This window comes from Macrobrachium nipponense, chromosome 21 (assembly GCF_015104395.2).
Source record: "Macrobrachium nipponense isolate FS-2020 chromosome 21, ASM1510439v2, whole genome shotgun sequence".
NCBI classification, from domain to species: Eukaryota; Metazoa; Arthropoda; class Malacostraca; order Decapoda; family Palaemonidae; genus Macrobrachium; species Macrobrachium nipponense.
In genome coordinates, this window is record NC_087212.1 from 38,413,955 (window position 1) to 38,430,468 (window position 16,514).

At 35.1% G+C, this 16,514-nt stretch overlaps 3 long non-coding RNA genes across 3 annotated transcripts in view; 2 read left to right on the forward strand and 1 right to left on the reverse strand.

The window, feature by feature from the left end:
• The window catches only part of LOC135197584 (uncharacterized), a 2,226-nt gene extending 2,189 nt beyond the window's left edge, over positions 1-37 (forward strand). Inside the window, exon 3 of the long non-coding RNA XR_010310614.1 lies at positions 1-37. This exon is cut by the window's left edge and continues 282 nt beyond it. This is a non-coding gene — a long non-coding RNA (uncharacterized LOC135197584).
• Positions 38-2,287: 2,250 nt separating this feature from the next.
• Positions 2,288-4,097, reverse strand: LOC135197585 (uncharacterized). The gene is made up of 3 exons (XR_010310615.1): positions 3,960-4,097; positions 2,986-3,161; positions 2,288-2,445 (listed from the first exon to the last, which is right to left on the reverse strand). It is a non-coding gene; the product is annotated as an uncharacterized LOC135197585 (long non-coding RNA).
• Positions 4,098-10,379: 6,282 nt separating this feature from the next.
• Positions 10,380-11,558, forward strand: LOC135197586 (uncharacterized). The gene is made up of 3 exons (XR_010310616.1): positions 10,380-10,427; positions 10,891-11,092; positions 11,403-11,558. It is a non-coding gene; the product is annotated as an uncharacterized LOC135197586 (long non-coding RNA).
• Positions 11,559-16,514: the final 4,956 nt, after the last annotated feature.

The following is a 16,514-nucleotide window of genomic DNA, read 5'->3' on the forward strand; positions in this document are numbered from 1 at the left end:
AGCTCCCAGTATGTCTGTAATAAAAGGAGAAAAGTAATTGCATTTTAATAAAGCTAATTTCCCAAGGAATTTAAATTGCTTGGATTGACTATTAGAATGGCTAGTCAGTCGTCCAGGCGTTAGGTTAGGGAATATAAAGTCTATTTTAATAGAATACGCTAATGGTTCTTGACTTTTAACAGAAACTCCAATAAGGCATTTAATCAGAGCTGCCTCTAGCATGTTTAGCTTTATCTTGCTTAGAGTGATCCCCACAATACTTGTTTGATGCATAAATACAGATATCCAGATTCATACCTATCTACCTATATATGTGTATTTATATATTTATATATATATATATATATAATATATTATATATATATATAATATATTATATATTACATATATATGTTGTGTGTGTGTGTGTTTTCGTGTGTGTGTGTGTTTATGTATACATATATGCATAAATAAACGTATTATTCACGAACCTAGAATCTGATATAATTACTTCGATATGTTAATCAAATTAATTTTTATTTATATATTATTCTACAAACACGCGCGCGCACACGAAAACACACGCACACACACTATATATGTGTGTGTGTGTGTGTAGGTGTGTGTTTGCGCGCGCGTGTAATAGAAGGAGCCCATAAAAACTCCAAAACATACAAAGTAAGTACTATATCTCAGAGACTGCTGATCTCTCTTCATTACATGGAATTCTGTCGCAACAGAACATTTTTACCAGTCATATATATATATATATATATATATATATATATATATATATATATATGTATATATCTTTATATATAAATATATATATATATATATATATATATATATATATATATATATATATATATATATATATATATATACACACATACACACACACATATATGTGTATATATATATATATATATATTATATATATATATATATAATATATTATATATATATATATATATATAATGAATTGACTGTGTGCACGAAATTTCCAGATTACGTGTAATGCCTTAGTGACAGCCCAACAAACTTTGACCCAACTTAGAGTACAAAATCCTGCCTGAATGGGCTTTAATCCCCCTGGACTCCCTCACCCTACTTTATGTATATCACTTTAACAGTACATCTGACTTATACATATTTTCCAACAAGCTACGATTTCTCATTCTATACGAGACCATTTTTAATAATGAGCCATCATTTCAACCTTTGCTCGCCTTTTTACCAAATCGTTAAATATGAATATTTCCATTTCAGTCATTTTCTCCTCTTATTTCCTATGCAAATATTTTAAATCAATATTTTTTTTTCACATTCAACACCCCAATTTCACTTCCATAAAGGCGAGTTGGCTCAAAAGTGTTAACTTCTATTCCATAAATATTCTTCTTCTGTTGAAAGCCCTTGTAGGACACCAGCCACCTCCCTTGTTTCACCTATTTATGCTGCTCACCTCATCTCTCTTCCTGCTATGCCCCGTATTTGGGAGTGGTGCTGTCAGTGAACCTCATTCGGTGTACTGTAGGCATTACTTAAGGTCCTCTGCAGCGTCCCTTTGGCCCCTAGCTGCAATCCCTTTCATTCCTTTTAATGTACCTCCGGTCATATTCTTTTTCTTCCATCTTACTTTCAACCATCTCCTAACAGTTAAGGGTTTCTTCCCGTTACACCTCTCAAGCCTTTCTACTCTCAATTTCCGTTTCGGGTCTTGTGTTCTTCCTGCTGTGATCATTACAAATCTTCCCAAATATATTTATCGGTTAGCCACTTGTATTCCTGCCTCCAAGCATAATAACTTTCAGATGCTGCGTTTGCTATGCTTTCTTGCAGCTGATTTCTAGGCATTTGGCATTTGTCAAAAGTCGTTTTTTTTACTGTTCTCTTTACTCATTCATTGCTAGTTACATTGAATAAGATCTGAATTTTTTTAATGTTTTTTTTTCTACCTTAAATGTGTCTTTTTCGTTCATGATATACTGTTTCCTCTGCGTTTTTTTATCGCAATACTCGATGTATTTTTTTTCCTTTATTCAATATTTGTTATTAGTTTTAATCCCTTTTTACATCTTCATCTTTTATTCTAAGATGATAAATAAAACTGTGGTCTGTCTTGTAATATTATTTGTGAACTGGTATTCCCGGAATAGAAGGACCAGTGAATGTATTTTTCCGTGAATTTAAAACCTTTTTTTTTGCTTCGAGTTGCAAAATTTCTTGTTTTCTTCGGTTCTGGGCTAGAAAAGGGTATTTGTTTCCCCTGCCCCTGGGCCTTTTGTATTAAAAAACAAAAACGTTACTTTTTCACAATTTTAATTTGTGGAGGGACAGTTGAAGCCGAAAAATAATAAAGAATTCTTTTTAATAAAGATGAAAAGTAGACCAATTAGAATGAAGTAAATGGTGTAAACACAGCAAGTTGTTCAGTCCACTGCAACTATCCGTATTCGCGACCTGGAAAAAGATAAAACAAAATAAGGGTTTTATAGAACACATCTCTCCATAATGGGTTGGGTAACTTACTGTAGCACAAACATAACCAAGTGTTATTGTAACGAAAACATGAAACAAGTGTTTCGTAGTCTGTATCTCACGGAGATATCTTGGGCAATTTATAGCGTCAGAAAAGTGCTAATAGTTCATATCTCATGGCGACTTATACATGAACTTATCGTAACGAACAACACTTTTTTTAATTTTTCATTAATGTATATCTCAGTAAGATGGCTGAGGCTACTTAAAGTGAAATTAAAGGTTTTATCATACTCATCTCAGTTAGATATCTGCGTGAACTTATTTAAAGGAAATAGTGTTGGACAGTAAATATTTAACAAAATATTGCTTTATCCATTAATATAAAGTAAAATATTGCATCATAATATTAAGCAAAAATTATTGCGACCAGTTTATTGCAACTAGAAGCCAAGGATCACATAGTCCATATTTAACCAAGGTTGCTACGGTCGCTCGAACTTTGACATACTAATGACCAACCTGGATCAACCTAAGACGGGCACGAATGGGGGGCGTCCGCCCCCACCTCCGTAGCCTCCACCACCACCACCACCACCCCCATATCCGCCGTAGCCTCCTCCGTAGCCGCCGAAGAATCCGGGATGTGCCTCTGCACTTGCTAGGAGGATGGTGGCCATAACCATGACCAACATAATCTGAAGGAAAGAGGAATATGGTTGATGATGGTGTATTTGTGCCGTAAATAACTTTGTATCGGTTAATAATGCGTTATATAAAATTATGTTTCATGGATCATTGGACTACGAAATCGTGTATATTGTTACATTATATATTTAAACATAATTGCACTGGTGTAAGATTGTTTCAAAAATCATTGAATTAATCATGTTTTTTTTACATTAAACGTTTAAACATGTTTGCACTGGCATAATATTATGCTTCAAGAATCACTGGATTATTGAGTCATGTTTTTTATATTCAATAAATATTCATTATTTTTCAAGAATCATTGGATTACTAAATCATTTTTTTAACATAAAAAATTTGAACATGGTTGCACAGGCTGGATTGCTAAATCATGATTTTTTTTTTCATTTCACTAAATTTTTTAACTGCGTTTCATTGGTACATAACCATTTTAGTAACAGTAGCATTAAATTTGTTTCCGTACTTAAAAATTGTTCATCTGTTAGCAGTGAAGTTTAATATTTTTTTGCCTTAATGCATGGTTATTTTTATAATATTAAATAAATAGATAATTTTAGAAGTTTGTTTTCATAGTACATAATGTTATCTTAAACATAGTTTCATTACAGCTTAGTTTTGGCTTAATTTGCTCTGAAAGTTGTCTGAAAAAGCCAGTTTTAATTTCTCAAAAATTCACAAAATAATCGACCACCTATTAATATGATTATTAAAAGATGCTTTAGAATGATGATGCTGATATAGTGCACGTTGATGATAGATGGCAAAATCCGTCGGGAAATACATACAAGCTTAGCAAACATGGTCAAGAGCTGAATGACTTCTGGACGCGAGAGATCTCGGAGGAGCTGAATGAGACTACTGACTGTGGTCGCGACTCCGGGTTCCTTTTATACTCGATGTCACGGAAGGCTGGTTCTCTTCGAAACAATACACGAGCGTCAAGCGAAAGCACATTTTGATGGATAGCCAGAGCACGAAAGAATGGCTCCTTTAGCAATGCAGATTTCCACGTTCTCATTTGAATGAAAAGAAATAAATACTGGGATTGTAAAGAATTTCTTGAAGCGAAATCTGAGGTGAAAGATAACGGTGGTTGTATCTAAGTTATAAGCGGTACGAGGCACATACTTTTTAAAGTGATTATTTAACGGAATGATATCTTTATAATCGGGTGGGGTTGATTCCATGGGCATAAGAATATATCGAAATTCTATTTTTACTGGCCAAGAAATGGCATTAATCTCTAAGGTCAGCATTATAAAAAGTTTATAAATAAAGTATATATATAAATATATATATATATATATATATATATATATATATATATATATATATATATATATATATATATTATAAAACAGATTTTACAGTAAGATAACAAAACAACTGTGAGGAACGTGAATACACACAATACATCCTCACACTCTTTTAGTGAACATATTACTCTTTCCCTTTTTCGCGCCTGTGTACACATGTCTAGTGTCTGATAACAGACATTACTGATTCCCTCATGTCTGAATTTGAATGAGTAATTTCACACCATTATACTTATTAGCATCTTGCTTAGCGTTACTGTTTGTAAAAATATTTTACTTAATAAAGGTTATTTATTTGTTTATTTATTTGTTTGTTTATTCTACCAAGGTTGCTTCCACGATAAGTAAAATGTTTCCTACGACCTATAAGGTGATCCACATTAGCACTCAACACATCAACTCCAAGTAGGAAAAGATTAACATATGTTCTTTAGTACTTTAGAGTTTTTTTCTGAAACAGTAGGTACATTATTTAACCATTCCAGTTTTCTTCTTGGCATTTGGGGTACTGAAGGTTTTGCAAAATAATGAAAGATTCGGGAAAGAGATTGATTGATGGTGAAAAAAAAAATGAATAGATACTGTCGTATTGCCACATCCTGGTCACTTGAACGTCCACGCATTATAGGAAGGAGATTTCGAATGCATGTTCGTCTCTATAATGCATAATTTGCTGTGGAATTCTTACGTCCTTTTAGCGTCCTGCTTACCATGTCTTAAACCTCGTTCAGTTTAGCTTACGTTTGAATTATACAAAAGCCAGAAATGACAAATTTATCACATGATATGAAGACTACGCTGTTTCGACAGGTTTTCTGAGGTCCTCAAGAAATTCAAAGCTTGACTTGCCGCATATAGGCCTATTGCTATTTTTGCCAAAGAAATTGCGCGTATGTTATCTCGGTGAATCCGTCAAAAATTAGGCGCAGGCTTCGTTGCGTATTTTGCTTTGGAGGTCAGCAGCCACATATGTCCATAACAAGCCGACACTGACAATGGCATTTGTCCATGGTGAAGAAGTGTTATGATTTGAAAAGAATATAACCAACTTCTTAGAAGAGTGCTTCTTATAGCTCTCTATGAACTCTTTTATTTGCTTATTAATTTCGAGCTTTAGATAGTGATGCACGAATAATCGTCTGCTTTCTCTGTTGTTCATACGCTGGGAAAATAAAGTTTAAAACCGTATAGTAAATTATGTGCATTTTGTGAACGTTAACGTTGCACTGATAAATTTGGGCTTTGTCTGTCATAAATTCATTAATTTCCTCTTTGCCAATATGCAATGAGGTAAGTTTATTGTCATACTACAGTGAACAGCAATTTTGTGATCGATGGTTGGACTGCCCCAAAACCAAAAGGAACCCAGGAATAGTTGAATTGTCAAGTGAAATTTATCATTCCAGTGCTCTTTTTGTTTAAAACCAATTTTTTTAATATATATTTTTTGTGGGGGTCTGGGGGGCTGCTAGCGGTTAGGGCAGGGTTCCAGTTTTTCAAAGTAGTGATGGCGGAAGATTTACTCTAAAGGTATTATGGCTTTAACCCAACATTCAACACTCTGGGAAATGTTCAATGAATGTACCACTAAACCAAAATGGAATTTTTCCTAGATAGTGACCCCCTAAGGGTTTTCGGCAGTCGGCATCTAGGACTAATATTTCTTGGAGGTGTCATTGTCCATATGATAAGTACAGTCTTGTGTTTATGTTTTTACGGTAATCTCCAACGGTCTTGTACTAAACACGCCTCGCAGGTGGATACATTACGTGTTAAAACCCTTGGGGGGTCACAATTTAGGAAAGATCCCAAAAATGTAAAGCTGATACATCAGTGCAAGATATCAGCTTTCTTCTATTACATGGCTTAGTTGTAGAGCAGTGACTGAACATTTGGGAGGTGTGGGTTTCGATTCGTGCTTCTGTTCGCCTCATCAACCAAGCTGTAATTGGGTTACCGACGCTTAGCTGGGAGTCAAAGGCAGTAGAGAGAGGAGTTGGCTACCGTATGCTATTTTTTTTGGCTTTTCGATGATATGGGACCAACTTTGTACAAGGAATACTGTAGCAAAAAGGATCAGACTAACTGATGATATGAGTGGTTTTTTTTATTTAGTTATTGCACAGGGACAACAAGCACACATCGCTTTGTTGCCATATTGATAACTGTACAACCAAGTCAGTAGATTTTGGGCAAGTAAGGATGCAAAGTTCCTTCTAAGGTTTCAGTCCATGAAGTGAAAAGTCACTAAAAGGGTTTTTAGTATCTAAGTCTGTGGAAAGATTCCCAAGAAGGTTTCAGACTGATATGTCTGTATGTCGGTCATGCCAAAGAATGAATTTATTGAAAACCAGTGATGTACTGTATGAGACTGACAACATGAGTACCGGGAGAATTCTGAGTCTTGTTAGAAATCACACGTCCTTTGGTGGAATGTTTATTCCCCATCATTTTTACATGAATAGTGGATTTCTCCCTTAATACACGATTAAAAAACAGAAATCTATCAAGAATTACCTAGTAATCAGATGGGTCTCCCTAACTCCATTACAGTTCGTCTTGAGCACTGAAAGGATTCAAAGTCTTGAAAGAAATCACTTATCCTTCGTTCTATGGCATATAATGAATAATGGATTTCTCCTTCAATGCACGAATGAAAAAAAAGGAAATCTAGCAGCGATTAGCTTATATTCAGATGAGTCTCCCTAGCACCATTCTAGTTTTTATTCATTTATTTATTTATTTTATTTTATTTTTTTTTTTGCCACTCACTGTCTGGTAGACGTTTTCTGAAGAAATGACATCCTCAGGTTTGTCTGCAGTGTTTTACTGACCTATTAACAAGAAATCTTTTCAAGAAATAGCACATTTCTGGTCTGACGGAGGCTGAGTCATTCTTGAAATGATATTGGGTAGTATAGTCATTCAATACTTTCCTTTCAAATAAGAGCAATAAAAGTCTGACTTTTTTTCCGTCTCGTTCTGTATCTTTATCTCCGAAACGAGAACGTGAAATTGGTAAATGATGCGTCTTTCCTTTCACTGTAACTTTACTGTTGTGATTGTGCCTTGGCCAGACGGGTTTGCTCAGTAGCCTTTGTTTTCTCGTAAGTCACTGGATGACTCACTGCGGCTGTTACAATAGCTCTTTGTAATTTGAGGCAACATCATTTCCCTCCTTGATCGTGGTGGTCTGACTTCCATTAAGATGTTCTCTAGAGTTGTAAGTTTATATATATATATATATATATATATATATATATATATATATATATATAAAAAATTTGACTTTCCTGAGTTTTTCCTTTTTGCCAAAGGAACAGATGTAAAAAAAAAAAAAAATTAAAAAGCTCCAATTGGACAGACAAAAAAAAAAAAACATTGCAGAGGGTTTTCGACTTCCCAAGTATATATATATCTATATATATATATATATACATAATATATATATATATATATATATATATATTATATATGTATATATATATATATATATATATATATATATATATATGATATATATATATATATATATAATATATATAATCTATATATATATATATATATATATATATATAATATATATCTATCTATATATATATCTATATATATATATATATATATATATATATATATATATCATATATATATATATTGGGAACAGGTCGAAAACCCTCTGCAATGTTTTTTTTTTTTTTTTGTCTGTCCAATTGGAGCTTTTTAATTTTTTTTTTTTTTTTTTTACATCTGTTCCTTTGGCAAAAAGGAAAAACTCAGGAAAGTCAAATTTTTTTTCGAGAACTTTTGAATGATTAAATTCGGTCTGAAAATTTTCTGTTCCTAAGGAATTCTATGTCAGGATCGTATCGAATCTCTTTCCCGACTTTTGAAGATGGTAACCCTGTTGGCTAGTTTTCTGACCTTAGTGTATGTTAATCCTGAATTCCTAAGGGGTTTTGAAGGCATGGGATGTTAAAAGTGGGTCAGAAGGATTTGGGGTGGTGCAGGATTAACAAGTGGGCGTTTGGGTATGGAGGTGGCTTGAAGGATTGGGAGGTGGGTGGAAGGATATAGAAGTTGACGTGGAGGATTTTTAAGTTGATCAAGATGATTAAGAGGTGATAGCAAAGGATGTGAAAGTGCCGGAAGAGGATTTGGAGGCATCGGAGTGGTGCGTGGATGTGGGAGAAAATGATCTGGAAGAAGCGGAAATTGATTTGGAGTTGCATATGAGATTTTGTAAGAAGTGTAGTGTTTGAATATGCTGGAAAGGAGTGTAAAAAGCAATTTCCTAGTGGGTGTTTACTTATTTTTTAATAGCAGTAGTGAGGGAGAATGATTCACAATTCATTAACGATTAATATCTTATGATAGGTCATGATACATGCACTCATACTCATAAAACGTAACGCAAACCAACATGGAAAAATGCAGAGGCGTCCGATTAAGACAGGGTGATCACACACTAATATAAAATCTGTTGTCTTTCAATGACCTGTTATCTCTATTTTTATGAGAATATTTATAAGTGAATATATATTAAGCTGTTACAAATGAATATATATAAAATTCCAAAAGAACAATGATGATTTTTACGGCTGCTCTGGATCTAGGGGGACATTCTTCAAACAAGTGATCTGAAGTCTTCACGCGAGTTTCGTTGATGTAAGCGGGAATTAAGTAGCCGACTGTGTTGGTCTGCAGCATTTTTAAATGTATAATTGCTGTCGTGGGTTTATATGATATGTCTCTCGTTTCTTTAGTAAGTTAAAAGAAAAATAGAAAGGAGAGAACATACCTAATTCCACAATCATCCACATCCCTTATATCAGTAATCCATACCACTTGAATCTCGCTTGGATAATGGCTAATATTATCTTGTTCAGCGTAATGCTACATAATGTAATGGTGATTAATTTATTCATGATTTATTTCTCACACAAGAATCAGGTCAGAGTTTAAATATCAATAAAAAGCAATATTGAAGGTAATTTTTTGTGAATGTTAATAGCTCCGATGCCTCAAAATCCTGGTGACCTCCCGAAAAGACAAAAGTATATACTGATTAATGATAAGTTATGGTAAAGTTGTCTGTTATACAGACAATACTCTGACAGAATATTGAAAGCATTAGATGTTGCAAATTGAAAACAAGAAATGGCGTAAGATTCTTGTGCGCCGCTTTATCACAAATGAAAATAGGCAATTGGTAAAAATGTGTGTGGACATTTATCAGCAACAACACTTTTGACAAGGAAAATTATTTATATTTTATATAGTTTTCAAATAACTTAAGGGTATGTGGAATGCAATGTATCCATATTTAGAGCAATATTATTCTTTTTATTTCTCTTGAACAGATGTTCCCGTTTAATTTTTGAGACAGCCCTTTTGTGTAATTCAATCTGGTCTATAAATGTGAAGTAATGATAGATTCCTAATAGAAACTGATGCTGTATTATGGAATATTGTATATTCTTGGTAACCTTTTCACTAAATTGAGGCCATAATTTCATCGAAAGATTGAAGGTAATGTTCTTAGCTGCACCCTGACAGACCTCCGTGAAGTCTCAAGAAATTGAATCGCCAAAACGTTATCAAGTTTCTGAAGAATAAAATGTGTTCAGCCACATTTTTCACAGCAAAGGCGGAAATTCTCGACAGCCAGTTTCTTCAGGCAGCCGTGCTTGCTATTGCTACAGACGCAGGCATTTCTGCCTTTTCATTTTCCTTTATGTGTAACTGGAGCACAGAAACGGCATTTCTTCTGCTATTCTTCCAGTTTCGACTTCCTTTAAAGCACCGTTTTGCTTGAGGGTCTCCATTGTCCAGGCAACAGGGCAGTCCTCGTTGATGCCAGTATAAATTGAGGTCTGAAATGAGGGAAACCATCAGTTGGAATCATCTTACCATTATTACAGCATGTTCGCCAAACTTGTGAGTCTAGGCTGATTTTTATTTGTATAGTTATTGTTTAGTAGTAAGTGTTTGTTATGTTTGACAGGTTGTCATTTTTATATTTTGATGAACATCACATTTATACCGGAAAAAATCTGCTCAGATCATTACTGATTGAAATTTAGAGCGCAACTTTAATTTCATTCTTCAAGTTACGTTAGATAGCTTAATCATGGAGGAAAAAATTTATACATACATAAATATATAGGTATTATATCATATATATATATATATGGATATATATATATATATATATATATATATACATATATATATATATATATATATATATATATATATATGTGTGTATATATATATATATATATATATATATATATATATATATATATATATATATATATATGTATGTATGTATGTATGTATGTGAAGACAAATTTTAGCGCAGTACATTTCGTAATCTTTGTGTCACCTCTTCGTCTAGATGTTTGTGGCCGTTCTGGCCTTTGTCGTCTTGCTAGCTACTGCCGAGGCTGATCCTGGATTCTTCGGCGGTGGAGGCTACGGCGGAGGCGGTGGTGGCTATGGAGGAGGCGGAGGAGGAGGCTATGGAGGAGGAGGAGGAGGTGGATATGGTGGTGGTGGTCACAGACGACCATTTGTCGTCTTCGGGTAGGGAGCAGAAGGTCAGTAAAAGAAATACGAGTTACATCGAGTTTGGGCAGCGCTTGGATGGGCGACCACCAAGCAGTGCCACACGGCGTCTGCATCTATTTGGCTGGGTGTGGGACTAGCAACCTCATCCCAAAAAGACTTTTTTGAGTTTTAGCCATAAAAAAATAAATAAGAAAGAAAGGCGTGTCACAAAAAAATGTAATATATGTATGTTTATAAGAATATAGATGGTTTCCATAACATGGTTGCACATAATATCCAATACAAAACATCTCAATGACATTATTATTAATGATATTGTTTTTTATATATATATTACAGGTGAAGATGTGAATTCAGATGGCACTCTGTACCACATGCGATTATTCAAAATTCCTTGAGAAAAGTTTATGTTTGGTTGAATTATTTACATTTGGACAATCTGAAAACTATTTTATATTAATTTTTTGTGTGAAATAAAACTCTTACGAGAAATAACTTGTTTCATATCCCTTTTGTAAAGAGAGAGAGAGAGAGAGAGAGAGAGAGAGAGAGAGAGAGAGAGAGAGAGAGAGAGAGAAACTGACATTATGGTTATCATTACATTTAGATTTTTCATTTTTTTCCATTTCAGTAACTCAATACAGACACTTTATATTTCTTTTTCGGTTGTATTATCATTAATTTTTCAATTATGACAATGGATATAAGAAATTTATGCTTATTTCTTTTTTTTAAGGGGGGGGGGGCGGCTTAATTCTTGAATACGCCAGCCACTTAATGGACACTTGAACTCTTGGTCATCTTGGTTGCCATTTTTGTAGTTTACAATTCCATATATCTGGAGGTGTAGCACGAAGAAAGCTCTTCCGTGTTTATCGTAATTAGTAGACCTCTCATTTGAATCTTTTTTTATTTTGGTTAATTGCTGTCATGCAGAATATGACTTCTGCTAGATCCGCAACCGTTATTCTTCATTTTTATATTTTATTTATTTATCATTTATTTATTTATTTATTTATTTATTTATTTTTTCCATTCTCAGTGTCCCAACCGTTTTCGAAGGAGTAATGTTACCTGCCCGTATCAGAGATTTTTGTTTTACTCTGTTCTTGGTTCTTCCACTGCCTATTGTCTTGCATTTGAAACTAAAGCACCTGATTGCTGTCAGTCAAAAATATGGTTTACGCTAATTAGAGAGCGTTTAATCTTTTCTTTCACTGTTTTCAATTGTTAGGTAAATTTTGTTTGGGTATAATTTTCACCAGCACTGCAGGTATATTACCCTATTGCGATTTTTGACAGGACACACCTGTGCTAAACACCATTCAGTTTCCACATCGGCATTCTTACGAATCCTTTAGGAGTGATGAATTCTGCTGCTCTTCCGAAAGTCACAAGATTCTCTTATCAAGGCCTCGTTCCTAAAAGTGAGTTTTTTCCTCCAACTACACCAAACCCGTATAAGGGGTAAAATCGTCAGTTCATCTCTCGAGGTGCACTGTAGGCATTACTGAAGGTTCTTTGCAGAGTCCCTCCCGCTGCTAGCTGAACTGAAACCTCCTTCATTACTGTACCTCCGTTCATATTTCCTTTCCTCCATCTTACTTCCCAGCCTCTCCTCACAATTGTTTCATAGCGCAACTACGGTTTTTGCCTCCTGTTCACATCTCTACAACCTTTTTACTCTCATTTCTCCTTTCAGCGCTGAATGACCTCGTAGGTCCCAGTGCTGGGCTTTTGGCCTACATTATATATTCCATTCCATTCCGAGTATACTAAACACTAATAAACCTTGTCTCGAGTATCCTTGGATTAGTGTTGATCTTTCCACTGGAATCATGACCTTAATTTCAGTATGAATAACTACGTCATTTGCCATTCATGTCGTCTTACGCATACTACCTATTGACTGTTGTACATTCTGAGGTTGTCTTAGCATTATCATGGAATAATGAACCATTATCACCAATGATTTTCCTGAGGTTTTTTAAGTCATTCAAGTTTTTAACCAGTTGACAACAGTCCACAGTAAGAGTCATTATTTCAGTCGGTGACAGTGAAACTGAGAGTCAAGCGACAGACGAAATCAGTCGATCGTTACTTAGTTTTTCGGCGGTTGCAGGAACTTTGACATTTCTTATCTCTTGTAAAATTTCATATCGTGGGTGGTTCGGGCACTCACTATCGCTAGCGCCCTCCCTCTACCGGCCATCGTTGCCAATTTAGTGGAACTTCACACATACGCCGATGCATTTACAAACTGTTTCCATGAATTCTAGTTGTCATAGTATTGCAATAATGATAAAATTGCCCTAATATGTAAATATGCTACGCTAATTTCACTTATACCCAGTTTGGAGGGCAAACACATACGAATTGGCGACACTCGGTCCCTTGTAATTAAATTTTGTATAATTTGAATAATATTCCCTAATCTTGGCTTGTGTCGTAGCCTTCGTTCTCTGACTGTCCATAGTCTTCAGTTTGATTTCCATTCTATTTTCTTATCAATGTATTTATTTGTTTATTACCAATTGCTCTTTGCATTTTCCTTTTATTTTCTGTGAAGGTCATAGCCTTCAGGCTCATGCCCTGAGAATATTGGCAAGCCACGAGTAATTACAATAATAATTCAGTCTTTTCTTGGCCAGTATTACCTATCAGTTAGGTTAAAAAAAGCACACATCTCCACAAAATCTAGGTCACATTACTTTCCGGCCTTGACTCCAATGAATACCGAATATTCTTCGTTAATTTAATCAAAACATTATCAGTATCGTCCATCAATTATTAATAATGAAATTGATTGAGTACATGGACCTTATTATGATCTCTGCCAGTCTTTTGATCGGTTGATTGATTGATATGGTAACGTTGGCAATTTTTAAAGTGATTGATTGATTTCTATGATAACCCTTTAAACTCTTGTTCATATAGTAGATTTCTAAGTCTTGTTTAATCAGACTGTTAATATATTAACCTAATATTTGCACCAAGAAAGTAATGAGGGAAAGTTCGGACTTAACACGAAGAGGATCGAAAATTACATATAGATTCAGAAGTAAACATATCTTAAAGCTAAACGGAACAAAATATTGAAAATTACAATAACAGTACATTTTCTTGCAAGGGCAGTGTATTGCCCCGAGTCTTGCTATTTAGTCAGTTTAAATTATTATTATTATTATTATTATTATTATTATTATTATTATTATTATTATTATTATTATTATTATTATTATTATTATTAAGATTTAATGATCTAACTTAATTTAAGTTTACAGGAACTAATGCATTTATTTATTTATTTATTTTTTTGGGGGAAGGTGGTATTTGTAACATTTTGGTTACAAGTGAATGTACGTGTAAGCATGATTTGTACTTTTGCCAAATATACTGAATTTCGTTATGAATAATAGTTTATCTCGAGAGAAAAGGTTTTTAGAGTTGGGTTGTTATTAATATGAAAGGTTTTATTATTATTATTATTATTATTATTATTATTTATTTTCTTTTTTTTGCTCTATCACAGTCCTCCAATTTGACTGGGTGGTATTTATAGTGTGGGGTTCCGGGTTGCATCCTGCCTCCTTAGGAGTCCATCACTTTTCTTACTATGTGCGCCGTTTCTAGGATCACACTCTTCTGCATGAGTCCTGGAGCTACTACAGCCTCTAGTTTTTCTAGATTCCTTTTCAGGGATCTTGGGATCGTGCCTAGTGTTCATATGATTATGGGTACAATTTCCACTGGCATATCCCATATCCTTCTTATTTCTATTTTCAGATCTTGATACTTATCCATTTTTTCCCTCTCTTTCTCTTCAACTCTGGTGTCCCATGGTATTACGACATCAATGAGTGATACTTTCTTGTTGATTTTGTCAATCAACGTCACGTCTGGTCTATTTGCACGTATCACCCTATCTGTTCTGATACCATAGTCCCAGAGGATCTTTGCCTGATCGTTTTCTATCACGCCTTCAGGTTGGTGCTCGTACCACTTATTACTACAAGGTAGCTGGTGTTTCTTGCACAGGCTCCAGTGGAGGGCATTTACCACTGAATCATGCCTCTTTTTGTACTGGTTCCGTGCAAGTGCCGGACATTCGCTTGCTATGTGGTTTATGGTTTCATTTTTCGTATTGCACTTCCTATATATGGGAGAGATGTTATTTCCGTCTATCGTTCTTTGAACATAACTGGTTCTTAGGGCCTGATCTTGTGCCGCTGTTATCATTCCTTCAGTTTCCTTCTTTAGCTCTCCCCTCTGTAGCCATTGCCACGTGTCATCGCTGGCTAGTTCTTTAGTCTGGCTTATGTATTGTCCGTGCATTGGTTTGTTGTGCCAGTCCTCTGTTCTTTCTGTCTTTCTCCTGTCTCTGTATATTTCTGGGTCTTCGTCTACTTTTATTAGTCCTTCTTCCCATGCACTCTTTAGCCACTCGTCCTCACTGGTTTTCAGATATTGCCCCAGTGCTCTGTTCTCGATGTTGACGCAGTCCTCTATACTTAGTAGCCCTCTCCCTCCTTTCTTTCGTGTTATGTATAGTCTGTCCGTATTTGCTCTTGGGTGCTTTGTGTATTGTCATATGTTTCCTGGTTTTCTGGTCTATGCTGCGGAGTTCTGCCTTCGTCCATTCGACTATTCCTGCGCTGTATCTGATTACTGGCACTGCCCATGTGTTTATGGCTTTTATCATATTTCCGCCGTTGAGTTTTGACTTGAGTATCGCCTTGAGTCTCTGCATATATTCTTTCCTGATCGTGTCCTTCATCTCTTGGAGTTTTATATCCCCTCCTTCCATTATTCCCAGGTATTTGTATCCCGTCTCATCTATGTTTGATGTTGCTCCCATCTGGTAGCTTTATCCCTTCACTTCTTGTTACTTTGCCCTTTTGTATGTTGACTAAGGCGCATTTCTCTATTCCAAACTCCATCCTGATGTCCCGAGATACAATCCTTACAGTCTGGATTAGGGTATCTATTTCCTTGATGCTCTTACCATACAGCTTGATGTCGTCCATGAACATCAGATGGTTAATTTTGTTGCCTCTTTTCTTGAGTTGGTACCCGGCATCCATCTTCTGTAGTACTTTTGTCATGGGAATCATGGCTACTACGAAGAGTAGTGGGGACAGTGAGTCTCCCTGGAAGATCCCTCTCCTGATATTAACCTCTGCTAGTCTTATTCCAGAGCTTGTAAGTATTGTATTCAAGTTGCGCATTGTATTTTTGAGGAAGCTGATGGTGTTTTCCTCTGCCCCATATATTTTCAGGCATTCTATTAGCCATGTGTGTGGTATCATGTCGAAGGCTTTCTTATAGTCTATCCATGCCATGCTTAAGTTGGTTTTCCTTCTCCTACTGTTCTTCATTACCATTTTATTTATCAGGAGCTGGTCTTTTGTGCCCCTACACTTCCTTCTGCAGCCTTTCTGTTGGTGGGGG